This window comes from Armigeres subalbatus, chromosome 1, assembly GCF_024139115.2.
Source record: "Armigeres subalbatus isolate Guangzhou_Male chromosome 1, GZ_Asu_2, whole genome shotgun sequence".
NCBI classification, from domain to species: Eukaryota; Metazoa; Arthropoda; class Insecta; order Diptera; family Culicidae; genus Armigeres; species Armigeres subalbatus.
The window spans coordinates 103,183,909-103,210,037 of NC_085139.1; the positions used below are offsets into that span (position 1 = coordinate 103,183,909).

The window sequence follows — 26,129 nt, forward strand, 5'->3', positions numbered from 1 at the left end:
ATTCAATTTTAAAATGCCGATAAGTGAAGCTTACCTGCCATGACTTCTTTGTTCTACCGTGAGCCAGCTTTGTGCGTTATATCCATTACGTCATTTTTTCTGATCAACCACCGAATTGTCCGAATCTTGGGAAAGATATTTCCGACGCCTCTAAAAAAAGGATAGCTTGTGCTGATGGTAACTGCATTCGCAAATAAATAACCAACATCATCTAAGCAGTGTTTTTATTGTGAAAAACCGCATCAAACCTGTTCCCGGTGATGACCGGCATCCGAGGCATCTCACCATTGCTGGGTGGGACCTCTTAACATTATGAACAAACTCCCCGGGCAGACAAAAATCCATCAACAGCCACCAGCAGGTTGCGATGACTCAGCCCCATCACGAATGCACTCACATCAATAACATCATTGCTTTTGCAACCGTACCAGAACAGAAGAAGCTGATGCCACTTGTTCGAAGCATCGAGTGTAAAAAAAATCTTGTTTTGTAGTCACTGTGCCGTAGTTAGGTTCCGTATTCTTATTTTGACCTAATCGAATGGAAATTGATTTAATTATGATGAGAACTTACCCTGGCATTAGAAACTCGATAAGGAAGGGTAGGGCGGACGTCAATGCTCGCTTATACGTCTTTAGATAAGTTTCATCAGTATCGTATGTAGTGCGTCATAAATGAAACATAGAGTACACTGTGAAAAACGCATATTTCGAGCTCACGTCATTTGTTAGATCAAATAATTGAAATCAGATCTGTAATTTTGAAAATATGCTATGTACGTACTTACAACCATCAACTTCATTGTAAAGTTGTTTAAAATGATCCTATAGCCGGTGCAGTTATAAAATCGTAAGTAAAAAAGATAACACGATTGTCGACGACGTATGTCTTTCCATCTTTCCGATCCCTTATGAACCGCAGCGGATGCAACATCGCATGCATGCTTGCACTTTCGGGAACTGTGGTTCGATGTGTTGGACAAAAAAAAGTGCACCGCATACATGTCCTCGACGCGCGCGCGCCCATCTTGTCTGTAGAAGATGGAACGAATCATAATTATGGAAATTTCTGAGCGCAAGATTTATTCCGATGCCGATGCTTGGTGGCGATGCGGTCGGAGGATGCAATAATGCTAAAGAAATGATTCATGGAATGTGGAGACGTTGCGAGTCGAACAGCGGAGTGGGTTATGATGGCTTTTCTTGCCCCTTCTTGGGAATGTTCCTAATGGCACCTTCCTTGATGTCGTGTAATGACATTTTGATGGTTGATGAGATGCTGTGGCAGCAAGGCGGTGACGAAATGGTTAGCACCAATTTCTACCCAGTGCGAGTAAAAACACAAATGCGGAACGGCTATGCACGTCCGTGCTCGGGTTTCGCCGGAACGACATAGAAGAAACACAAAAACAAGTCGGAAAACATGTTTCTGTTTTTTTTTGCGCCAGACATCAGAACCATACCAGCGATGCAGCGCGAGTTCTGCAGTGTGCCATTGTAAGCGTTCGATAGCCGCGATAATGCCAGGAAACGTGACCAAACCAATCAGCAAACGCTGTCGATGGAGAAATGGAGCATTAACTGTTTCTTCATATATGTAGAGCGGTCACAGGCTAGCATTTGTTGAGCAATAGTTATAACCATTTCAAGACCAGCACATCACGTTCAAAACAATGTAGATAACGTATTTATCAAATCGTCTGGTAGACGAGCGAGTAATTGAGTATTTGTAACGAGGATTATTTCTGTACAAATTTCATTGAAATACTTTGAAAACCTTATCATGCGTTGGTAAATTGTTGGGAACTAAGTAATGAAAAGTTTTCCAATGCATGTACTGCAGTTGGAAGCATGGTAGACATCAACAGCTCAAATCCACTTCACAGTGTCCAACCAACAAAGCTATACCCCCGCATAGTACGATTACGATTGTTTTTCTTTTTTGGCAATCCCTATCGCGCAACTCTCGGCCGCTGGCTGGACTGGGCATGTTGTAGAGAAACTGGAAAGTTACCGACCACCAACCGCACTACCGCACCGGTACACCAACATAAACATGACGAATCACCCGTGAGTCCATGTCCAGCGAACAAGTTTAACCTGTTCGACTACAAAAGAGAGAGAAACGTGCGTGCCCGTCTATTTAACACATTTTGGGGGGCCTACCTCCGCGCCTTGAACTTTTTGTGTTTTCCGCGCGCAGACTCCATCCATGGCGGTTTACGGAGACGGCCGGCCGGCGCGGAGGGAGCCGATCTTCACCATCATCATCGCCAACATTGCTTTTGTTTTCAAGACTCAAGAGTCTATAGGTACCGAGATGAAGCGGTTTTCTAGTTATGGTTGCGATGAATTTATCGACGGACTAATTAATTATGCGCGCGGGTTTTTGATCGTGCGATGAAGTTGCTGGAAGCGAAGGTTACTGGAACGCATGACCCCGAATTCCTCTGAATGATTATTAAAAATATTCTAATTTGGACTTCCTGCTGAGCGCGGATTGGTGTTGGAAGGTTTTTTGTTTCTTCAATGATGATCCAGTGGATAATCTGTTGGTTTAAGTTCAGATTAGACAAGTGGATTCATCAACACAGTTGAATTAAATTGCCTTGCCAAAAGTTTGAAGTGTTCAACTTCCTTTCAATTTATGTGAGCTGAATGGTGGTGTTCTTCATATGTGTGATTCGCGTTCAAATCAAATGATTTGATTGAATTAGCTATAACCGTCCAACAAAGATTTGAATGATCAAAAATCCGACATCAATATTTTCATAATCATCATTTTTGATCACTTGTTATTTCTATTATTAAATTGATATTTACGAATGCTAATAGGCATAGGAGTTCTCTTTCGCTGCTTTCGGGGAACTAAATTGTGAATGTGCAAAACTATCATAGTGCTTTGGAACATATGATTGAAAGAATCTGAAGGGTTGTGTACAAGCCACGATCGTCCGACGTAAACTACGAACAATCTTTTGGTCCAATGATAATTATTATAATTTTTGGCACTTCCTCAGCAAGCGTGCTGGGAATTTTCACCTACCCCGGGCAATCTGAATGCCAAAGGGGATTAGGCTCTGTGGATCTTATTCGCCGGTTGACTTAAAATCCTATAATAAACGTTTACGCCGGACAAGGATGTTATCGATCTTTTAGTAATCTGCCTTCGATCATTTAGTAGTTTGTTAATAACTCATTCCAGAGGCTAAATTTCAAAATGTGTTGTATGGTGGACTTCTAGTGCAAAGGTTTATCTACAACTCTGCCTAACAGTTCGTTGTTTGAATTTCACTAATAACGGAGCTATAGGGCTAGTAGCAGTAACTTAGACTAAATGATTGCATATTTTGTTATCATTTAGTATAAGTATTGCAACTAGCACCGTAACTTCTTTAATAGTGGAATTCGAACTTCGACCTGTTAAGGAGAGTTGTAGAAAAACCTTTGCACTAAAAGTCCACCATACTATACAGTTCAAAATTAGGCCTCTGGAATGAGTTATTGACAAACTACTAAATGATCGAACGCAGATTACTAAATGATCGATAACATCCTCGACGCCGGATGTATTAGTTCTGGAGGTTCAGGAACCTTCTTACAATACTGCAAGTTCCAAGAACCACTGTTTTTTGGATGATAAGGAGGTTATGAGATAGTTCCAGCACTCCTAAGGATCTCAGAAGAGATTTCGGGACGATTCCGGTTGCTGAGATAACAACCGGAATTATACGCACGTCCTCCAGGTGTCACATCTGCTTCAACTCCTCCGCCAAGTCGTGGTACTTCGTTATCTTGTTGGAGAATGTTGTTTGAACATTATGGTCTAGCGGTACAGCAATGTCGATGAGGGTTACCCGCTTCATCCTTTTGTCGTAGACCACAATATCTGGCCGATTGGCATGAATGAGGACATCCGTTATGATCTCGCGATCCCAGTACAGCTTCACGAAACTATTTTCCAGAACCAGATGCAGGGCACTGAATCCGTGGTCAGCATCACACACAGCGCGATAGATTTCGTGGCGAAGTATCGGTGACCCATCTTCCATCTACTGTACGTGGAAGGGTGACTCTCTCAATGGACAATTTTGAATGGCGCATGCGATGCTTAGTGAACGCCACTCGTACTGCTCGTTCTAACGCCTCCAAGTCAGTCTTGGTCCACTTCACCACCCCAAAACTGTATGTCAACAAGGGCACAGCAAACGTGTTTATCGCCTTCACCTTGTTGCCGGCCGACAAGAGGCTCTTCAAAATACCGTTGACACGATGCAAGAACTTTTCCTGCAGCTCTTTCTTGATCATCGTATGGCAAATTCCTTTCAGTTGCAGGAAACCTAGGAACTTGTACGTTTCACCTTCAACCATGTATCGAATCTCCTCCTGTTCGTTGACCCGGAAACTGTCCGCATCCACCAGGTGACCCCGGTGTAGATGTATGGATCGACATTTATCGATACCAAACTCCATCCGGATGTCGTTGCTGAATACCGTTCCAAGCCGCAGAAATTGGTGCAGCTTCTCCACAGATTCTCCAAACAGCTTCAAGTCGTCCATAAAGAAGGTGTGGGTAATGTTTGTATTCCTTTCCCCACTCTTCAAATGATAGCCATAGTTGTGTTGGTTGAGTGCTCTGCTAAGAGGGTTCCTGGCAAGGCAAAACCATAGAGGACTAAAGGTATCACCTTGGAATATGTCCCTACTGATGCTGAGAGTCCTGGACCGTAACACCTTTTCTCCATCGGTAATGTATAGGGATGTGGTCCACATCCCCATAGCGTGTTGCATTAGCCTGATGACGTTACCGTTTATCTTAAACAACTGCAGTACCCTAAGAAGGTACGAGTGAGGCACTGAGTCGTATGCCTTTTTATAGTCGATATACGCCATGCTCAGGTTTCTTTGCTTGTGGGTGGCTTGTCCAACAACGACTGCATCAATGATGACCTGATCCTTGCAGCCTCGTGTGTTGCGTCGACAACCTTTTTGTTCCTCGGTCATCAGGTTGTTGACGTCGCAATGGTTCTGCACCCTCCTCGCTATTACCAATGACAGCACTTTGTACAGACTCGAAAGGCACGTTATTGGTCTGTACTTGGCTGGGTTCAAAGTGTTCCGATCTTTCGACAGAAGATAAGTGACACCCCTAGTGATGAATTCCGGTAGCTGCCCGGGGTTATCTAGTACCGTGTTGAAGCATTCCGCCATCCGCCCGTGGACCGTTGTGAGTTTTTTATACCAGAAATCATGCACAAAATCGGGTCTTGGTGCAGCCCAATTCCTGGTATACCGGGTAGCCCCACGTATGTCTTGAGCGTTTACGTTGATAGGTCATGTCTCCAATTTCACCACAATATCGCTCTTCTTCGGCTATCCACACCCTATCGCCGTTGTGTATGATCGGGTTCTTCCATAGATTGGACCAAAACTGCGTGACTTCGCCAAAGTCGGCTTTGTCGTTTCGGATGTGGTTGATGCTGAACATTCGATTTTGCTTCTTCCTCTTCGAACATTCTCCATAACGTCGCAGTCGTTTAGCAAGAGCACTCAACCGCTATACATGGGTGTCGAGGATCTCAGTTTTGTTCGCCTCGGTGAGATCACAGAGTTCTGTGGGTTTCACAATTTCAGCAACATTCCGAACTAGCCTGGTTGATCGATTCCCCTGCTTGTACTGTGTTAATCGACCAACCTTTGACCGCAGTGTGGCGATGCGGGTCTCCAGACGTCGCATCCACGCGGGTTTTTGTGCTTTGGGGCGTGCGCGTCCATCACTCTCACCTTGTGGGCGCGTTCGCAATCCCAACGTTCTTACAACAGCCACTGCAGCCGAATACACGATAAATTGCAGCTCCTCAAGGTTCTCCACGGTTTCCAAGTACTGTGGCAAAATATCTACAGTCACATTTGCTACAGTCACAGTACAACCTTTTCCGAATATACTAGTGGTTCTGACAAGAACCGATTTATTCTCTATGATATGCTTCTTCAATCATTATTGTCAGCAACCATTCAATAGTTTGATTCTTGCGATAAAAATCTGACCGTCGACCGACCTCCTTAAAATCTCGAACGAAAATGGCGTGGTCGCGCGAAACAGGGCTCTTTGTATGCACAAATAGAATTAAGCAGTGGGTCATTATAGCCCCGCCCCAACAGTGAATGTGGAAACGCATAGTCAAAGTGTGCACTCATAGGGGCAGGGCTTATGATATTACTTCATTAGATACCAGAAAGCTGCTAGTTCGCGCGTACGCGTCATTTTGTACGAGAGAACGGTTACATCGGTGTGGCGATGGCGAGGTTAGCACTCCGGTAGTCTTGCTGTTTGGTGAGAAATCATCGAGAGGTCGGTCAACAGCAGCTGCATGTCATGGGTAGTGACATCAGTGGCGGTCATCGTCATCGATTGTGGAGTGGCCAATCTTCGGAAGTCGGCCCGGTAGCAGCGCATTCGTGAAATTTTTCTGATTTTGTTTCTATTAATAATTTCAAATGCCGTCATTGCTTCTTCTTTATTGGCATTACATCCCTCACTGGGACATTGCTGCTTCGCAGTTTAGTGTTCAGTTCATTTAGCACATCCACAGTTAATAACTGCAAGGTTTCTAGCTAGGTTACCATTTTTGCATTCGTATATCTTTATTTCTTTATTTCTTTGGAGCAGGGAAAAGCCCGTTTGAGTAGAGCACTTTACGCTCTTTCTCAAATGGGCGCAAAACCTCCTCTTCTTTTCATATCAACAGAAAATACAATGTTTCCAAATGATACAATTTTAGCTTAATACTACTATTCTTAACTATTATATAACTACTTCTATTTACAATTCCATCTAGAATCTATTTCACCAGTTCATTTTGATGTTACGTGTGGCGAGGTGGGGATAATATTAGGAGAAAACTTCTTCGAAGTGTAGAACGAGAAAGAGAAAAGTCAAAAGCAGTAGAACATTGATTAAATATACGACACATGCTTATAAAGGGCTCATTATGTGCGTAATTTGTTCGGGCACCCCTGATGAAAATAAAGGAGCTTGAACGAAGCTCTCGAGTAGGAATATGAATGCTTAAATTTGATAGCATGAAGCTAACACGATGATACTTTAATGCCCAGAGAAGTCGACACAATTTCCAATCCGAAAATTTCCTAGACCGGACCGGGAATCGAACCCAGTCACCCTCAGCATGGTGTTGCTTTGCAGCCGCGCATCTTACCGCACGGCTAAGAAAGGCCGTCGTTGCTATCAGTATATTAAAATTTGCAGTTTGTCGGAAAGAGACGGTGCAGAAAAAAATGCAGTCGACGGATGAAAATTTCTCCACTATTGTGGCTTCTTCATAGGTTTGCTGTTGACGCCGTCAAGTTTTCAGTCATAATATGAATAAATTTATTGCCTCGTTTCCTTTTGACATGAGCTTGGGATTCTACAACGTTCGCCAAATTTGTGCCGTTGAGAAGCGAATTCGTTTTGTACTTTGAATAAAGTTTATCTCGGAACCGATTTCATTTTCAATCATTAACAGAAGAAAAAAACATAAATTGAGTCTCACGGGAATTAACTTTTTGTGCAGAAGACATCTAAATCGTTGCAAAAGCTACATTAGTGACTAAATTTCTGCGGCAACCACCCGCCGACAGCCGATGCTCGGATCGACACTGACGCCATGATTCCGCTACCGACGCCAAACGATTATGCTTTGTTCTATGAAGAAAGATTGCCTAAAATCAATTTTATTTTATTAATCTTCTCAACAATACGCATTTTGAATGATTAATAGCACTGGATATAAATGCTAAATATTTTAATTGGAGAATTGTCTAGTTCTTAGTTGAAAAATAATCTTAACTTAACCTTCTTTCTAAATATAATGGTGGTCCTGAAAAGAACCGATTTATTTCCACTTATGTGCCTAACTAACTGAAAAATTGCTGGAGAGTTCCCGAATCGATTGATAAGAAAATCTCGAAACTCCATCAAAAGATAAAGACGATATTAGCGTTTGAAACCTCTGCTGATTTTGTGACGGTCTCGAATTTGAAAATTTCCGTTTTACACTATGTATCTGATCCTTTCTCTTAGACGTAAATTACGTGAAAAAATGTATTTATTATGGTGGTTTTGGTAAAAAGGCTTGAGGTTAAGCCCGTCGCGTCACTTACAGAGTAAGCTGGGCAGTCGTTTTGCATATCCAGAATCTGGAAAGCCTCTCCACTGATCAATTGCCTACAAAATTAGGTAAATGGTGTATGTATTGTTCTAAGAAACCCGGATTAATCCACCAAGCGGTAATATTTCCTTTATGGGTGAAGGTAAAACGAACCATGTAAGGAAAATTGTAAATATCATCGATAGGTCCAATTTTAAACATTTCTGCATACTCATTGCAAGATTCCCCGTCGAACGCAAACTTGTTGTGTATCGAATAAGTATAATTGCCCAAACGTGATTTTTCCTAAACACAATTTAAAATTAGAATTTTAATCACAACTTCTGGACCCACAGTACTTCGAATCCTCCTGACTTCCCCCGGCGTCGAGGGTGGTCCACCAGTTCCGGTGAAGGAAACTTCCGCACTGATGGTGCCCCTACTACCGGTGGCTATCGCGGGGATGCTATTGCGCATTGCGCCGACTTCGTGTTCGGGTTGCAGAAGTGGCCCGACAGTTCCGGTGGTGGATGACGTCCGCACTGGCATACCCGAAGCACTTCCTTCTTCTTTCTTCAGCAGGTTGGCGGTTCAAGTGCCGATGTCGGTCCGACGACTCCGGTTGGCAGAAGACTTCCGGTTCGCTGGCGCCCCGACGACCCACGCCTATTTGCTGGTCCCTTCTCCATAGACGCTGCAGCTCTGACAGTATTTGCGTCATGACTCTGCTTACCGCATTCCACGCACCTTCATCGCGACACATTCGCTCTGCGATGTAGTCCGCTCTTATGGGAGGCATTCTTTTTCGTGGCTCCGCAAACCTCGGGCAGTCGAATACCAAGTGATTTGGAGTCTCCTCTACGATGATACACGCCAGGCAGAATAGCGATGACACACACAGGGGCCCTCCTTAGTCGTGCGGTAAGACGAGCAGCTACAAAGCAAGACCATGCTGAGGGTGGCTGGGTTCGATTCCCGGTGTCGGTCTAAGCAATTTTCGGATTGGAAATTGTCTCGACTTCCCTGGGCATAAAGTATCATCGTGCTAGCCTCATGATATACGAATGCAAAAATGGTGACCTGGCTTAGAAACCTCGCAGTTAATAACTGTGGAAGTGCTTAATGAACACTAAGCTGCGAGGCGGCTCTGTCCCAGTGTGGGGATGTAATGCCAATAAGAAGAAGAAGAAGAAGAAGACACACTGGCGGAAACAACCGTGTCCGGACAGGAACTGTGTGAGGTAAAAGTTCACCTCACCATGCTCCCTGATCACCCACGTCGACCCATTGGGGATGGGCCGATGGGTCCACCTCCCATTATCCGCATTGTCCCACTCCGGCTGCCAGTTCATCATAGATCATAGTCTCACCGCCTTCCTCACATTTCTGGTATCTCTTCGTTGGTAGCACTCGATATCCTCTGCTAGGGTTATGCAGATTGGAATTATTCCCGCGATAACGCAAACTGCCTCCGACGAAATGGTTCGGTACGCTCTCGCGACTCGAATGGCCATTAGACGAAACACGCTATTCAGCTTCCTCCGGTTACGTATCGTATTGAGCGCAGCTCTCCACCCTGGAACTCCGTACCTTAGTATCGAGGATGATACTGTCGCCAGAAGACGCATACTGCTGCCTTTCGGACCGCCGATGATGCTTGCTAAAGCACCGATCATTTTAGCCGCCTTTTCACAGGAATAGTCCACATGGATTGGGGTCCCCAGTAGCATTGCGTGCATAGGCGTAGGATTGCCAATCCGGAGATGGCGAGTTCGATTCTCGGTCCGGTCTAGGATGTTTTCGGGTTGGAAACTTTCTCGACTCCCTGGGCATAGTGTGTCCATTGTACTTGCCACACAAGATACATACTCATAAGGATCTTACACAGGAAGCTGGGGATTCGCATTCCATGCAGCGCTGCGGCGATGACCTCCCAGCTGGCACTATTGAACGCGTTTTTGACGTCGATCGTCAATACCGCGCAGAACCGATTGCTGCTCCTCTTCTTCTTGGACGCCCTCTCTGCATCTTCAATGACTTCCTCCGGCGTCGAGGGTGGTCCACCAGTTCCGGTGAAGGAAACTTCCGCACTGATGGTGCCCCTACTACCGGTGGCTATCGCGGGGATGCTATTGCGCATTGCGCCGACTTCGTGTTCGCGATGACAGAAGTGGCCCGACAGTTCCGGTGGTGGATGACGTCCGCACTGGCATACCCGAAGCACTTCCTTCTTCTTTCTTCAGCAGGTTGGCGGTTCAAGTGCCGATGTCGGTCCGACGACTCCGGTTGGCAGAAGACTTCCGGTTCGCTGGCGCCCCGACGACCCACGCCTATTTGCTGGTCCCTTCTCCATAGACGCTGCAGTATTTGCGTCATGACTCTGCTTACCGCATTCCACGTACCTTCATCGCGACACATTCGCTCTGCGATGTAGTCCGCTCTTATGGGAGGCATTCTTTTACGTGCCTCCGCAAACCTCGGGCAGTCGAATACCACGTGCTTTGGAGTCTCGCCGGGCAGAATAGCGATGACACACACTGGCAAAAACAACCGTGTCCGGACAGGAACTGTGTGAGGCAAAAGTTCACCTTACCATGCTCCCTGATCACCAACGTCAACCCATTGGGGATGAGCCGATGGGTCCACCTCCCATTATACGCATTGTCCCACTCCGGCTGCCAGTTCATCATAGAGTCCAGTCTCACCGCCTTCCTCACATTTCTGGTATCTCTTCGTTGGTAGCACTCGATATCCTCTGCTAGGGTTATGCAGATTGGAATCATTCCTGCGATAACGCAAACTGCCTCCGACGAAATGGTTCGGTACGCTCTCGCGACTCGAATGGCCATTAGACGAAACACGCTATTCAGCTTCCTCCGGTTACGTATCGTATTGAGCGCAGCTCTCCACCCTGGAACTCCGTACCTTAGTATCGAGGATGATACTGTCGCCAGAAGACGCATACTGCTGCCTTTCGGACCGCCGACTTTCGGCATGATCCTTGCTAACGTACCGATCATTTTAGCCGCCTTTTCACAGGAATAGTCCACATTGATTGGGGTCCCCAGTAGCATTGCGTGCATAGGCGTAGGATTGCCAATCCGGAGATGGCGAGTTCGATTCTCGGTCCGGTCTAGGATGTTTTCGGGTTGGAAACTTTCTCGACTCCCTGGGCATAGTGTGTCCATTGTACTTGCCACACAAGATACATACTCATAAGGATCTTACACAGGAAGCTGGGGATTCGCATTCCATGCAGCGCTGCGGCGATGACCTCCCAGCTGGCACTATTGAACGCGTTTTTGACGTCGATCGTCAATACCGCGCAGAACCGATTGCTGCTCCTCTTCTTCTTGGACGCCCTCTCTGCATCTTCAATGACAAGCCAGTCTCACCCTCCTGAACTGTGTAAACCTATTAAGGATAACCCTTTTCAGAAGCTTCCCCAGTGTATCCAGCAGACATATGAGCCTATACGATGCTGGATTCCCCGGCGGTTTCCCTGATTTCGGCAGCAGCACCAATTTCTGGAACTTCCACGTATCCGGAAAATTACCATCTAGTAAACACTTCTGCAGCACCAACCGCAGTTACGCTTTGTTAGTCAGTGAGAACGGACGCTTTTTCAGATTGTTCTGAGCAATAAAGTGAAGCTATTATTTCTGCCAGTCTATTTAGGCTGTGCACACAAATCGAACAATAAACACGAGAAACAATGGCCGTATCACCGTATCACCTTACATCAAACGGTCCTCGGATCAACACCATCGTCATCGACTTGAGTGCGGTGCCAACAAGAAAGATAACAATGGACATGATTGTCCGATTCATCAATCACAATTTGAAAATCCAGTTCTCGACTGTTCAATCGCTCCAACACAATACGGGAAAGTCTCTGGTATTCTTGGAATGCCTGTCAGAAGATCAGGCAATGGCAGTAGCAGACAAAAATGATGGGAAACACGAGGTCACGATCGAAAATATCAAATACACGGTAAATGTCTACATGGAGGATGGAGCAACAACAGTTCGAATTCATGACATTTCACCTCAATCCGAAAACTCGGTAATCGAACAAGCGTTGGAACAGTATGAAGATGTGATCTGGCTGAAAGAAGAGACATGGACGGAACCAGCCATTTTGAAAGGGATACGGAGCGGCGTACGGTCGGCGCGTATAAGGTTGCATTCGGCTATACCGTCCTACATTAACATCCGCGGGGAAGTCACGTTAATCACCTACAAGAATCAACAGCAGACCTGCAGGCACTGCAACAAGCCAGTACATTGGGGTCGAAAGTGCATAGAAGTCAATTACATGGAGATGCAGCTGCAAACGGGAATTACAGGAAACGTTAGCGATAGACTGAGAGCATTCGGTGTAGATTACGCTGGGGCTTTGAAGCAACCTACCCAATCAGCCACTGGGAGCATTGGAAATGGTAACACAAGCAAACAGGTAAGTGCCACTTTCACAAATCTCAATCAATTGAACCGAGTTCGAGGGAACTTAAGTAAAATGGAGGATTCAATTATCCGTGCTTCTGGACAGGGAATAGCTATTAACAAAGATAGTACTGTTGACACTGTTGCCGTACCCCACGACAAAGGTCAGCCAGAGAATAGCACAGCTGATCTTCGTATCACTGATGCATCAAATGGCGATCAGAATCACACTGACACACTTACAAAACCATCTACATCCACAGTAGAGGGATCTCATTTTGGAATACCAAACAATTTGTACATGGCACTCAGTTCGGATGAAGAGTTTCCTGCAAAAGATGGTAATCGAAGCAGAAGTGTATCACCAGCTCATCAGAAAACCAATAAACGGAATAGATCAAGAAAATCCTCTAAATAATTAGCAAAATGAGTGCTTTAACCTATAACGTTGCATCAATTAACATGAATGGTATTTCTAATAAAAACAAGGTTGACGCATTGAAAGCCTTTGTGCATTTGATGGAACTTGATGTTGTGATGCTGCAGGAGGTTCACGAACAAATTAACATAAATGGTTATGATTCGTTCTCAAATATTGATCATCATAAACGTGGGACTGAGATAATGGTTAGATCACATATAATAACTTCCGACGTACAACGCAGTATTGACACTCGAATTATTAGCATTAGAATAAATAATCATGCTACTGTCTGCAATGTGTATGCACCATCTGGCACTGGCCAAAGAGCGGAGAGGGAGAGGTTTTTTGCCGATACAATTCAATATTATGTCAATCACGGTGTGGATAAACTGATTTTGGGAGGCGATTTCAATGCAGTTGTGAATAAAAAAAGATGCCAATCATTCTTCAAATCAAAGCCAATCTTTAAAGTTTCTCATACAATCTCTAAAACTTTGTGACGCGTGGGAAGTCATACATAAATCGACCGTCGATTACACTTTTGTTAGGAATGGTTCAGGAGCAAGGTTAGACAGGTTTTATATATCAGAGGGACATAAACAGGATATTATCGGTATTAAATCAAATGTATGTTGTTTTTCTGATCATAAGGCAGTGATTCTTAAAATAAGGCTGCCAAATTTGGGAAAACCACATCGTAACAGATTCTGGCGGTTCAATAATGCAATCTTAACAGACAATGTTCTCACGGAATTTAGATCCAAGTGGGTGTGGTGGGTAAGACAGCGTAGGTCTTATGACTCATGGTTCACGTGGTGGAATGAATTTGCAAAAAAGAAAATCGCATCGTTTCTCAAATGGAAAACCAGCGTTGTTAGGAAACGGGAGCATGACACAATGGAGTTTTACTACGCCGCTCTGAATTTGCTTCACCAACAGTATGTGGACAATCGGGATATGATTACAGAAATCAATTTGGTAAAAGGAAAAATGCTAGCTTTGCAAAAACAAATATCAAAAAACTATTATGCACACTCAAAAACAATGATCAATGGAGAAGACACATCAATTTTTCACGTTGGCGAAAATATTAAAAATAAAGGGAAGGCAGTCATTAAATCACTCGAAATCGAAGGGAATCAAGAAACCGATAGTTTGAAAATAGAGTCAGAAATAGTAAGTCATTTTCAGAAGCTTTACTCAACATCAGCAGTTACACCAGATAATTACTTTAATCCGCATAAGACTGTGAATGCTAGTTTACCCGCGAATAACGATTTGATGGCTCCAGTTACAGAAGAGGAGCTGCTGTTAACAATTAAAACCAGTCAGTCTAAAAAGTCTCCTGGTATTGATGGATTCTCGAAAGGTTTCTATTTGAAATGCTGGAGCATCATAAAAACTGAGCTTGTAGCGGTGGTTAATGATGTGTTAAACGGAAAAATGTCGAAAACATTCGTTGAGGGTATCATAGTTCTAATACACAAGAAAGGAAATGGTAAAAACTTACAAAACTATCGTCCAATAACATTATTGAACTTTGATTATAAACTTGTGGCAAGAATTCTTAAATCTAGGCTCAGTAAAAATCAGTTCGTTGCTGTTATCCAACGAACAAAAATGTTCAAATAGTCCCAAAAATATTTTTGAAGCAACTGGTGGAATTAGAGACAAAATATTGGAAACAAATTTAAAAAAGAAAACATCTTTATTGATATCTTTTGACCTAGAAAAGGCATTTGACCGAGTAAATCAGACTTTCTTGCAGACAACTTTAGAAGCTATGGGCGTGAACAATAATTTTATTCGATTATTAAAACGAATTCAAGAAAACTCATTTTCAAAAATTTTGATAAACGGTAGTTTTTCCCCTGAAATTAAAATAGAGCGGTCCGTAAGGCAGGGAGACCCTCTTGCAATGCTCTTGTTTTGCTTATATTTAGAGCCTCTAATCCAAAAGCTGAAAACGTGCTGTAATGAAGAACTAGAAATTTTGAATAGTTACGCGGATGATATAAGTATGATTCTTAATGATATTAGAAAACTCAAAAAGGTTAAATGTATTTTCGACAAATTTGAGAAAGTTGCCGGAGCAAAAATTAATTTGTTAAAAACGAAAGCATTGGTCATAGGTGTAAACAAAAGGTTGGAGTTACCCGATTGGATTCAAGTTACTGAAAACATTAAAATATTGGGTATTCAGTATCACAATAACAGTAAATTAATGATGGGTTTGAATTGGGATGATGCAGTTAGAAAAGTGAGTTTTATTTTATGGAACAATAATTTTCGCACATTAAATTTAATTCAAAGAACAATTTTTGCCTTTCTCGTACAACTAAGTTGTACCGAAAGGCTATCATTTCACTCCAAAATCGAACTTTTGATAGAAGTCCCGGAGACCCATAGTGTTATATACCATTCGACTCAGCTCGATGAGCTGAACAAATGTCTGTCTGTCCGTGTGTGTGTGTGTGTGTGTGTATGTGTGTGCGTGTGTGTGCACAAAATGCCATAAAAACATTAGCCAAATTTTCACATAGAAACTCTTAACCGATTTTCTTGCAACAAGTTGCATCCGACAGAGACTAAAACGCTGTTGATCACTATTGAATTTCATAATAATTGCAAATTGCAAAAAATAGATAATATTAAAATAGTGATGAGACATAGTCACATAGAACAATAATGTGTTATGAAAAATGCCTTGCATCTATGAATATTTTATCCGTGGCTTCCCATTAAGAGTTTCATCGTACTATAAAGATGCTCGTGTTGCACGCATTTAGGCGTAAGTATGCTCTTCGTTCAGTTTCATAGTACTATGAAATTGTCCGAAAGTCAAAATTCGAACATAGGAAATTCGAGAAACTTTTGGCAGCGCCATCTGTCGTCTACTAGTGTAAATTTTCTATCATAACATTAGACGGTGTAACTGTTTTGCCTTTCTTGTACATCATCGAGGTGTAAGCGTAAAGGCTACATTTATTACCTTTAGCGCGAGAAAGGCGCCATCACCGCTAGGTGGATTAATCTGGGTTTTTAAATACGTTTGCCTCTTCTAAAATTTGGTATGTAGCATCTACGGTGCCTACAGATAAAAAAATAATAGCTAAATTGAAAAGCATGTTTGGAAATTTTCTATGGCATCGTGCAGCATTGAGAGTTTCATGTGATCAATTGTGTTTGCCAAAATCCAAAGGTTTGGGATTGATATCACCTGAATACAAATGCAAAGCGCTTCTATTAAATAGATACTTACATTCAAAGATAGAATCACCCTACTTTCACGGTTTAACTGACCAATTAGAAAATCCACCAAATATAAAAGAAATACCAATAAATTCAGGATTTCTAAGAACTTTATTTCTTGAGCTACCGTATTTACCTGAAAATATAAAAGAAAATCCGACAGCTATTGCATTGTATACAAATTATATAGCTAGAACATCTGTTCCACATATAGTGCAAAAGTATCCGCAGTTTAGATGGGAAAGGATATGGAAAAACATTTTTGATAAAAACCTTTCATCGGATTACCAAGCTTCATGGTTTCTTCTTGTGAACGAAAAAATACCTTGTGCAGAACAACAATTTCGTTTCGGTAGATCTGTGAGTGAGATGTGTGTTTTCTGTCCTCAAGAGATTGAAGATTGGAAGCACCGGTACGCTAACTGCGAAAAAGTGCGCAATTGTTGGTGGTATTCCTTAACACAAATAAAAATAATTAACAGAAATCGTACACGAAACATAAATTTTGACACTTTTAAATACCCTACATTAAATATGCTAAACACAGAGGAAAGAACAAGTGCAGCAAAAATATTCATTGAATTTCTAAATTATGTAAAATCTAGAAGTAGGGATGAATTGGATCTTAATGAACTAATTTTTAATCTCGAATGCAACAAGTGAAAGTGGCACTTATACGCACTAGGAACAATAAAATAACAAAACAAATGTTACAAATTATGTAAATCTACAAAATGAAATAAAACACGTAATTAGAAGGAAAAAAAAAACCTGAACAGGTCCGGAAACGCCAAAATCGCGGATTTTAAAGCCACATTTGGAATTCCATCCCGACCCGGAGCTTTCTTTATCTACAAACCTTGCGCCACTACTGATGATAGCTCGGCATTGGAGACTTGCATACCTGCAGCGGTTACTCAGTCTTCATCTTCGTACAGCGTACGCGCCCACGTAGGACCATGCTGCGGGAAAAGGCCGTCCACGATGATTTTCAGCTTGTACGGACACATTTAGGCTGGCGTCGCAGGACCCCTGATCTTCTTTGTCACGACTCGATAAGCTTTACCCCAAGGATCAGCGTCAGCTTCTCGGCACAGCTCCTTGAAGCAGTTAGACTTGCTGATTTGGATCGCCCGTTTAAAAGCCGCTCTAGCTTCACGGAAAACTATCTGTCGCTCCTCTCTGACCATTTCGGACCTTGCCCTCTGAAAGTGTCTTCTAGCTCTGAGACAGGCAGTGCGAAGGTTGGCAAGATTTTCGTTCCACCAAGGTTCTTTCTAACATTACGTAACGCTAAATTTGATGATTTTAGACTTCCACCCTCCCCCTCGTAACACTTTTTGTATGGAAGGTTTAATTTTCTTTTGTATGGATCGGAACACTCGGCTTGACCCCCTCCCTCCCCCTACAGCGTTACGTAATTTGTGAAAGGCCTTAACTTGGTAACTTGGCCGCCGGCTATTCATTGGCTCCAATTTGTTCGGCATCTTCGCATCGCAAGCCCTCGCTAGCGTTTCCGTCAGCTGGTCTGCGTCAAGGTTTGTAGCGTCGCTGTCCGCTCGAAGTGCTTCGATAAAAAGATCCTTATCGAAGTCCTTCGTCTTCCATCTTCGCCAACTAGACCTTATCTCCCGTCGTACCGTCGGCGTTCGTGTTCCAACACTATATCGGATCGCCTGGTGATCGCTATGGGTATAGTCTTCACAAACTCTCCAGTTCATGTTCCTCGCCATCGACGGACTGCAGAACGTGACATCGATGATGGACTCCCTGCCATCTCTGCGAAATGTACTAACGGTACCTTCGTTGCCCAATCTTACTTCCAGCTTAGCCAGCGCCTCCAGCAAACTGTAACCTCTGGCGTTAGTCAGTCTGCTTCCCCAATCCACTGCCCAAGCATTGAAATCGCCTCCGATGGTCATCGGTTTTCGGCCGATCAGCTTCTCCGTGAGTGAGTCCAGCATTCGGTTATACTGCTGCATAGTCTACCATCTCTTGGATAGGGAATCTGCCCATTACTTGGATAGCCGCAATCCCCTTAGCATCCGCCACCCAGTTGCCGTTGTCAGAAGGGATCCAGTACGGCTCAACAATAATTGCCACGTCGAACATTGCTTCTGTTGTCGACTGCTACAACAGCTGCAGTGCGGTGTCGCAATGATTGAGCTTTAACTTGATGATCTCCACTAATTTCGATTCGCCATCGCCTTCTTGTAGGCAGGGCATTGGAAGCCACCCGTCATATGGTCGTTTCCGTCCTCCGGTTTGCAGAGTAGGCATCTTGGTTGCTTCGTGCAGTCCCTAGAAACGTGTCCTTCTCCATCACATTTCCTACATAGACCGGATCTGTCCGGGGCACTGCAGTTTCGCGCTTGGTGCCCAAACGCCATACATTTGAAGCATCGCTCCATCTGTTTGGTGATTCGAGGGGTGAGTCTCAACGGACACATTGACCATCCGACTTTCACCTTGCCCACCTAAACCATTTTGTTGGCAGCGTCTACCGGTATACCGGACTCACGGAGATGGAAACTATTCCCAGGAAATTCCTATTGAATCTTTTTGGGCTTTGACAAAGGGATATCTGATACGAAAATTATTTTAAGCTTTTAGTGGAATCTATTAACTTGACGTGAGACGAGTTTGTACAATTCCATTTAATTCCACCACTATATTGTGCCTTTGATAGATACGTATTTCGACCTTAACAGAAAGGTCGTTTTCAGTGTCTCGTACTTGACTCGACAAGTCGACTTATCAAGTCAAGTACGAGACACTGAAGACGACCTTTCTGTTGAGATCGATATACGTATCTGTCAAAGGCACAATAAAGTGGTGGAATTTAATGCAATTGTACAAACTCGTCTCATGACTAGTAAATGCATATCTCCTTGGCGCACGATTAAGGACAATCCTCACGGAATCCAAATTTAAAAGTACTCGCGTTTGCAAGAGCACACCACTCAATATGGAAGCAACGCACAACTGTCATTTATATTATTTCGGTTTTGCTGCGCCCCAGCATCCCGAGCAGGAGAAATTAATTTGATAATACCTCATTCTGTTATTGATACCATACGCTGTTATGAACTTGCCTTGCATAAGAGGAAAAATTCCAAAAATTAGTATGCAAAATACTTTAGGCATTACATGCTTAGGTATTTCAATACCAAACAAATAATAATTTATGATGCGTTTGGTATTGGAATACCGGAAATTATTTGAGAAAATAATTGATCTTTTCCGTCAAGCCTCTTACTATTTTTAAAATCGTAAACAAAAACCGAAAAATTGCTGCACATGTGAACCGGCCTGAAAAGTTTACCCGATGTTCGTTTAAAATCGTGCCAATCTTTAAAAGAACAGCACTTTTTCGATTTTTGTTTTTATTCAAAAAAATACTTAGCTTAGAGTCGTCAAACATATGGGTTCTTTGGGAAAGTTGACCTTAAATAGGCCAAAGAATCGATCGAGCGAATAAAAAATTTTGACGGGAAAGGTCAATTGTGCAGGTTCCGGTCTAATTAAAGAAGGGGGATAACAAGTCCACATGTTACCGTCCTTCAAAGTATGTAGCTCTAGGCCATTGAGTAAATCCTCTAAGGTAAGATAAAAAAAAATTTACCTAAAGTTTTCCTAATAAAAAATATTGATTAGCCTACACGATAAGCATACGATATAGGGGCCCTTCTTAGCCGTGCAACTCCAAAGCAAGACCATGCTGAGGGTGGCTGGGTTCGATTCCCGGTGCCGGTCTATGCAATTTTCGGATTGGAAATTGTCACGACTTCCCCCTGGTATAAAAGTATCATCATCATCGTGTTTAGTGCTTAATGAACACTAAGCTGCGAGGTGACTCTGTCCCAGTGTGGGGATGTAACGCCAATAAGAAGAAGGATGAAGATAAGCATACGATGTTTCATGGAGGTAAATGATCAGGTAAAAGAAGCTAGGAGACGTTCGATTAAACCATACTTTTTTCTTCACTATAAGCTCTGGATTTCACAACCAATTTTCTATATTATATAACCAAACCTTCACTTGAAATGTAACAATATACAACGACGATAGCTATCATACTGTCTGATCACCCGTATCTACTCTCAACTTGATTGGTTGGTTACTTTTCAGTTTAGCTTACTTGTGCGTCGCACGTCCTCAGCCTACCGCGCGAGCTGTCCGCCGATGGTTGTGAACAAAGCGTCGTCGCCGGTACACTTGCAATGGTAGATACCAATTTGCTTTCGAAAAGGGTAATTCAACAATAGTGCCATGTACTTTCGGACATTCCCCAAACCGTGCCGATTTGGTGGCCTTCTCTCCTTATGGTTCGTTAATTTGTAACCAATTGATCTCTCTTCCATAACGGCGGCAAACGAAATTGACGAAGTCTTTGTTAATACACCGAAGGCCAAATGGCGATCTGATATAACTTACTGCCGCCGCGCGCGCGATATTCTTCTAACCGAAAAAAAAAGTGTTTGGTTCGTATTATAACACATTTGTGCTAATTTACTTTTTAATTTAAGGCAACAGGCTTCGTTTATTTATTTATTATGCAAACACTAAAATGCTGTATCCGATATAGATTGTAGGCGTTGTTGTCATTCATCAAGGACCTATGATTTCTTGCTCAGAATCTCTAAATATTTAAAATTTAATGATTCCATCCGTTTTGGTCGAATACAGTGTGAGATTTGAATTGATTGTGGGAAACCCAAATGCGGGTTGGGACGGCCAATTGATTAACCGAGAAGTGTTCTTCGCGCATGAGTTTTGTCGCATCAATTGACCCACTTCCTGTACCGGATAGTTGCTCTCGTTCGATGATTAGGGTTAGCGATCTGACCCTGAATTTGACCATTCTCAATAACTTGTTTTGATGGAATGTTTGTTAGTCGATATTAGCTCTTCCGGAGATTTTTCTTAATTAGATTAAAGATCTTTTAAGTTATTGTTCCTTAATATTGAAAATCTAGAAAACTATTTAGAAAAATCTAAAAAATATATTTTTCTTCTACATCGATTGGTTTGCAGGCAGAGAGAAGAGGTTAACTTCGTAGTTGAAAATAATATGATTTTGAATGATTTGGTGCCGCATCCTATAGTGAGGTTAAAAGTGAGATAAAAATTCATCCGGTACTGCCCTCACGTGATACCGCACTCTCAATTGCCTGGCGGAAAGTAACTGTAAATATATTGGCCATCCCACCGATGACCCCCTCAACATACAACAACAAGAGCGTAGTACTATTTTTGACGATCAGATAAACAAACCAACCAACTCAGCTCGACCTCAACGCGCAGTCGGTCGGCAGTCGGCACTCGCTTTGGCACTAGAGTTGTATAGTAAGTGCGCTCTTTGCGGCTGCAGGCAAGTTCTTTGCGTCCGCTACTTCGCTATAGCACTTATCCATGCATGGTCCGTTTGTATGATGCTGCTCATGGTGTTGAAAGATGAAAAACATAAGGCAGTAAACGGTAGTTGCTGCTCTTCGACCTGGCACGTATACATTTAATTCTGGGGATTGTTTTCAAATGAGCTATGTTGATTATGTTGGTTTGACTTTGACTTATTAAATGACGATCAAAAGTTTGTTCCATGTTTGGAATAATTTGCCGTTTATTAAAGGTCTAAAGCTATATCAATATCACCATCTTTCAGAAAAATAAGAACCTGGATTAAAATACCTAGCGATGGTGTACCACGGATGTTTTATTCGTGTATGATTACATTTAATAAGAAAAATGCAGATCCTATTATTTCCATTGATTTTTTTCATTACATGTTGCCAAGCATTATTTTATTAATGGAAGTGATTGAATTTTCTCTCAAAGTTTATTCATAAAAGGTCGATTCTCCAATGCACCATGCGTCTCCACCTGCTCGTATGCTTATACGATGATGATCATTTTGAATAGGTAGTGCCAGTCACCATCTTCTTCTTATTCTTCAATGGCTCTACTTTCTAACTGGGATTTGGGGTGCTTTTCAACTTAGTATTCTATTAGCATTTCCTCAGTTATTAATTAAAAGCTTTCTATGCCCACCATTGCATGAGTATGAATCTTGTGTGGCAAGTACAATGGATACACTATGCCCAGGGAGTCGAGAATGTTTCCAACCCGAAAACATCCTTGACCGGACCGAGAATCGAACAATCCTACGCCTTTGCTCGCAAGGCTACTGGAGACCCACTGGTGCCAGTCACCACCCAGGTAACCAATAAGCATTAAAGAAAGCACTATAGTAGCATTATACTGGCAATGCATATGCTCCATGTTGCAAATAAGCATTTCGAAAACCTGTCTGTTCTAAATAAGCATTCTCAAAGCAATCATAAGAGGCATAGTCTTACAATAGCATTTTGAATGCACAAAGTTGTTAGCTTTAGCTTAGCTTAGATTTGACTGACTACAACACATATCTATGATTGCTACTCCGTGATTGACCAGAATCAGTGAAATTGCATAAAAAATCAACTGAATGATTGGGATTATTCAAGCATTCTCAGATTGCATTTTCAGTGACTCAAATATTCAAATGATAAATAACGGCGCCGACCACGTCCTTGTAGTGTTAGGAAGAGGGAAGGAATATTAGTAGGTGGTTTTTGCTATTTGAAGACCGTGTTTACCTCTGCGTCTTCACAAAAACCACAGGAAAGATTATCAGTTAGTTGAAAGCTATCGTTGGATCTGGATTCACTCAGATAAGCGATACGACCATGCCATTCTTTATACACAATGATTTTAGCTAACCTTGATTCGGCCACACAAAGCAGAACAAACTACCTGCACACCGAGCAGGATCACGACCAAACGTATATCTATTGATTTACTTCCCGACCGCACAAACTACAACGATACCAGATCGTTCAACGTGTATATTGTATATGAACCGAGCATGGACAATAGTCACCATGCATGCCCGATGGCATATGCAAACTGTAAAGGATCGAGTTTTTGACGACTGATATTCTTTTTCTCCGGCTCACGACGAATAACACACGCACATGCAGAACACAATATTTCGGCCGATCGCGCGATCATTCTGCCGTCCGAAATAAGAGAAATCACGCACTGAACTGGTTAACTTTATTACCGGCCGCGCAATGCAGAACACAATATTTTGGCCGATCGCGCGATCGTTCTGCTGTCCGAAACAAGAGAAATCACGCACTCCATTTCGAATGTACAAAGTTGTTTTTCGTTAAGTGCAATGGCACAGCTACATTAGTGCCACTTTAAGGCCTTTTGTGTTCATACGTCAAACGTTTTCCAATATGGAACCACATAGCGGGGACTTTCATTTGAGAATATAAATCGGTACGTACAGAATGTTTTTTTCATGTTTTTTAGTGTTTATGTTGAGCAAAATTATTTTCACTACCATCTCTCTCTTATGGGCCAGCTGGTATGGACGATGACAACTACAGCGTCGGGTGGCAAGATCGCGAGTTCGAATCCCGCTCGAAAAAAGTAAAAAAATATGTTCTATTTCAAATATGAAAATACAATAACGATATAATATGAAAAAACTATGTAAAAAAAGAATTAGAAAAAAATGCTATTAAAAAAACCTTTTTTGTTGTTTTTTAAATTAAGCATTCATTCAGCATTTCGGATTCTGAATAAATGCTACTCAGCAAAATTTCTACTTTATCGATAAAGTAGGATTGAGCATTTAAGCAGCCACATATTGGGCCAAAACCTGCATTAAAATAGCATTAAAGGCGACTATAGGGCTTATTGGCATTTAATGTTTTGCAGTAAAGGCGCATATAATGCCACTTAAATGCTTTATATACTGCTTACTGTTTACCTGGGCAGTAACCAGTCGATTTCCGCGGTCGGGAACTACAACTGCGACGAATGAGCATCCCGACATTCATTTCTACTGTCGACCAGTATTATTTATGTACATAGAAACGGATTTCAGTATTTGGAATCAGTGAGTATTTTGCCTTCACTCCGTGTTTAATTTTCAAGTCATCGTTAGGTTTTAATCAACTCAAGTTTATTCTATCAAAAATCAAGTTTGACTTTTCCCACGTACATTGTTTGTTCAGAACCTTCGGAGACTCGCTTCGTCCTGGATCGCTCACGTAGTCCCGCAGTCATTATATGATCCATCCGTCCGGAAAGAGTGTGGACAATATTGGGTTTAAAGCTCAAATTTTTCACTCAATTTTATGAATTTTAATTATTCCAGTTATTTTTCATGTCATGCCATCGACATCGTTTACTAATTACTACTTTCTTTCTTTTCTTGATTTCAGGTAAGCTAACAGTTGGAAGAAAATGGCTGAGCTCAAATTCTGTTTACTGAGATAATTGCGCTTATCTCATATGCGTTATGTAAATTTACGCCACTTTAAGTTGCTTGGTATCTCAGTAGCGTTATCGACGTTTCCGATACAAACAGGTAGGTAAGAGATTATAGGCAACTCGAAATGTAAACGACACTGTATGTGTTATTTTCATAATTTTCATAAGAACGTAGATAAATGTACAAACTTTGTACACTTTTGCTGTTGTGAAACGGAAAATGAAATCTAACCAAATTAAAGAATGGCCACCTAACCGGGATGAACGGTTGCCATCGGCACTCCACCATAGATGGTACGCAGCACTTTCCTTTCGAAAACTCCAAGTGCGCATTGGTCCTCCACGAGCATCGTCCAGGTCTCGTGTCCATAGAGGACTACCGGTCTAATTGGCGTTTTGTAGATTGTCAGTTTGGTACGGAACTCTATTCGATCGGAGCGTCTTGCGGAGTCCAAAGTACGTACGATTTCCAGCCACTATGCGTCTCCGAATTTCTCTGCTGGTGTCATTTTCGGCAGTCACCAGTGAGCCAAGTACACAAATTCTTCTACCACCTCGATTTCGTCACCACCGATACAAGCTCGCGGTGGGTGGCTCATATTGTCTTCTCTTGAACCTCTTCCTATCACGTACTTCGTCTTCGACGTGTTGATGACTAGTCCGATCCGCTTAGCCTCCCTCTTCAGTCTGATGTAGGCTTCCTCCATCTTCTCAAAGTTACGTGCCATAATATCTATGTCGTCGGCGAAGCCAAATAGCTGAACGAACTTATTGAAAATTGTACCACTCGTGTTAATCCCTGCTCTTCGTATTACCCCTTCCAAAGCGATGTTGAGCAACAGACACGAAAGACCATATCTTGCCGTAACCCTCAGCGGGTTACGTAGGGACTCGAGAATGCCCCTGAAACTCGAACTACGCACATCACCCGATCCATCGTCGCTTTGATCAACCGTGTCAGTTTATCCGGAAATCCGTGTTCGTGCATTAGCTGCCATAGCTGGTCCCGATCTATTGTATCACAAGCGGTTTTGAAGTCGATGAATAGATGATGTGTGGGTACGTTGTATTCGCGGCATTTCTGCAGTACTTGGCGAATGGCGAACACCTGATCCGTTGTAGGGTGTTCGCCCATAAAACCCGCCTGGTACTGCCCCACGAACTCCCTTAAAATTTGTGCTACAATTCGATCAATAAATCCAAAAATACACAAATCAGCCGAAAGCTATATAAAAGTTCATTTAATCATCATACAATGTTCTGTGGAATTGTTCTGTAGCATACCAACTGCCGTTCTTGCAATTCTGAGGTCAATCGAGCAATCAAAACCAATTTTCAGATCGAATGAGTGACGGAGGTGTATTTTCCTATACATTTTGCCTGAAATCCCCATACAAACTTCAAATCAAATGCGCCAGCTTATGCAACAAGCGATTAAGCTGAAATTTTGAGAGATTGATTTTCTCACCCAAAGACACAGTTCTGGGGGTGCCCCGTGGAATTAGACAACTTTTTGTTTCCTGGGCC

The 26,129-nt window shown here is 42.5% G+C and overlaps 1 protein-coding gene across 3 annotated transcripts in view; it reads left to right on the top strand.

The window, feature by feature from the left end:
* Positions 1-26,129, top strand: part of LOC134203912 (uncharacterized) — a 290,894-nt gene that overhangs the window by 79,948 nt on the left and 184,817 nt on the right. The gene's annotated exons all lie outside the window — the stretch shown is intronic.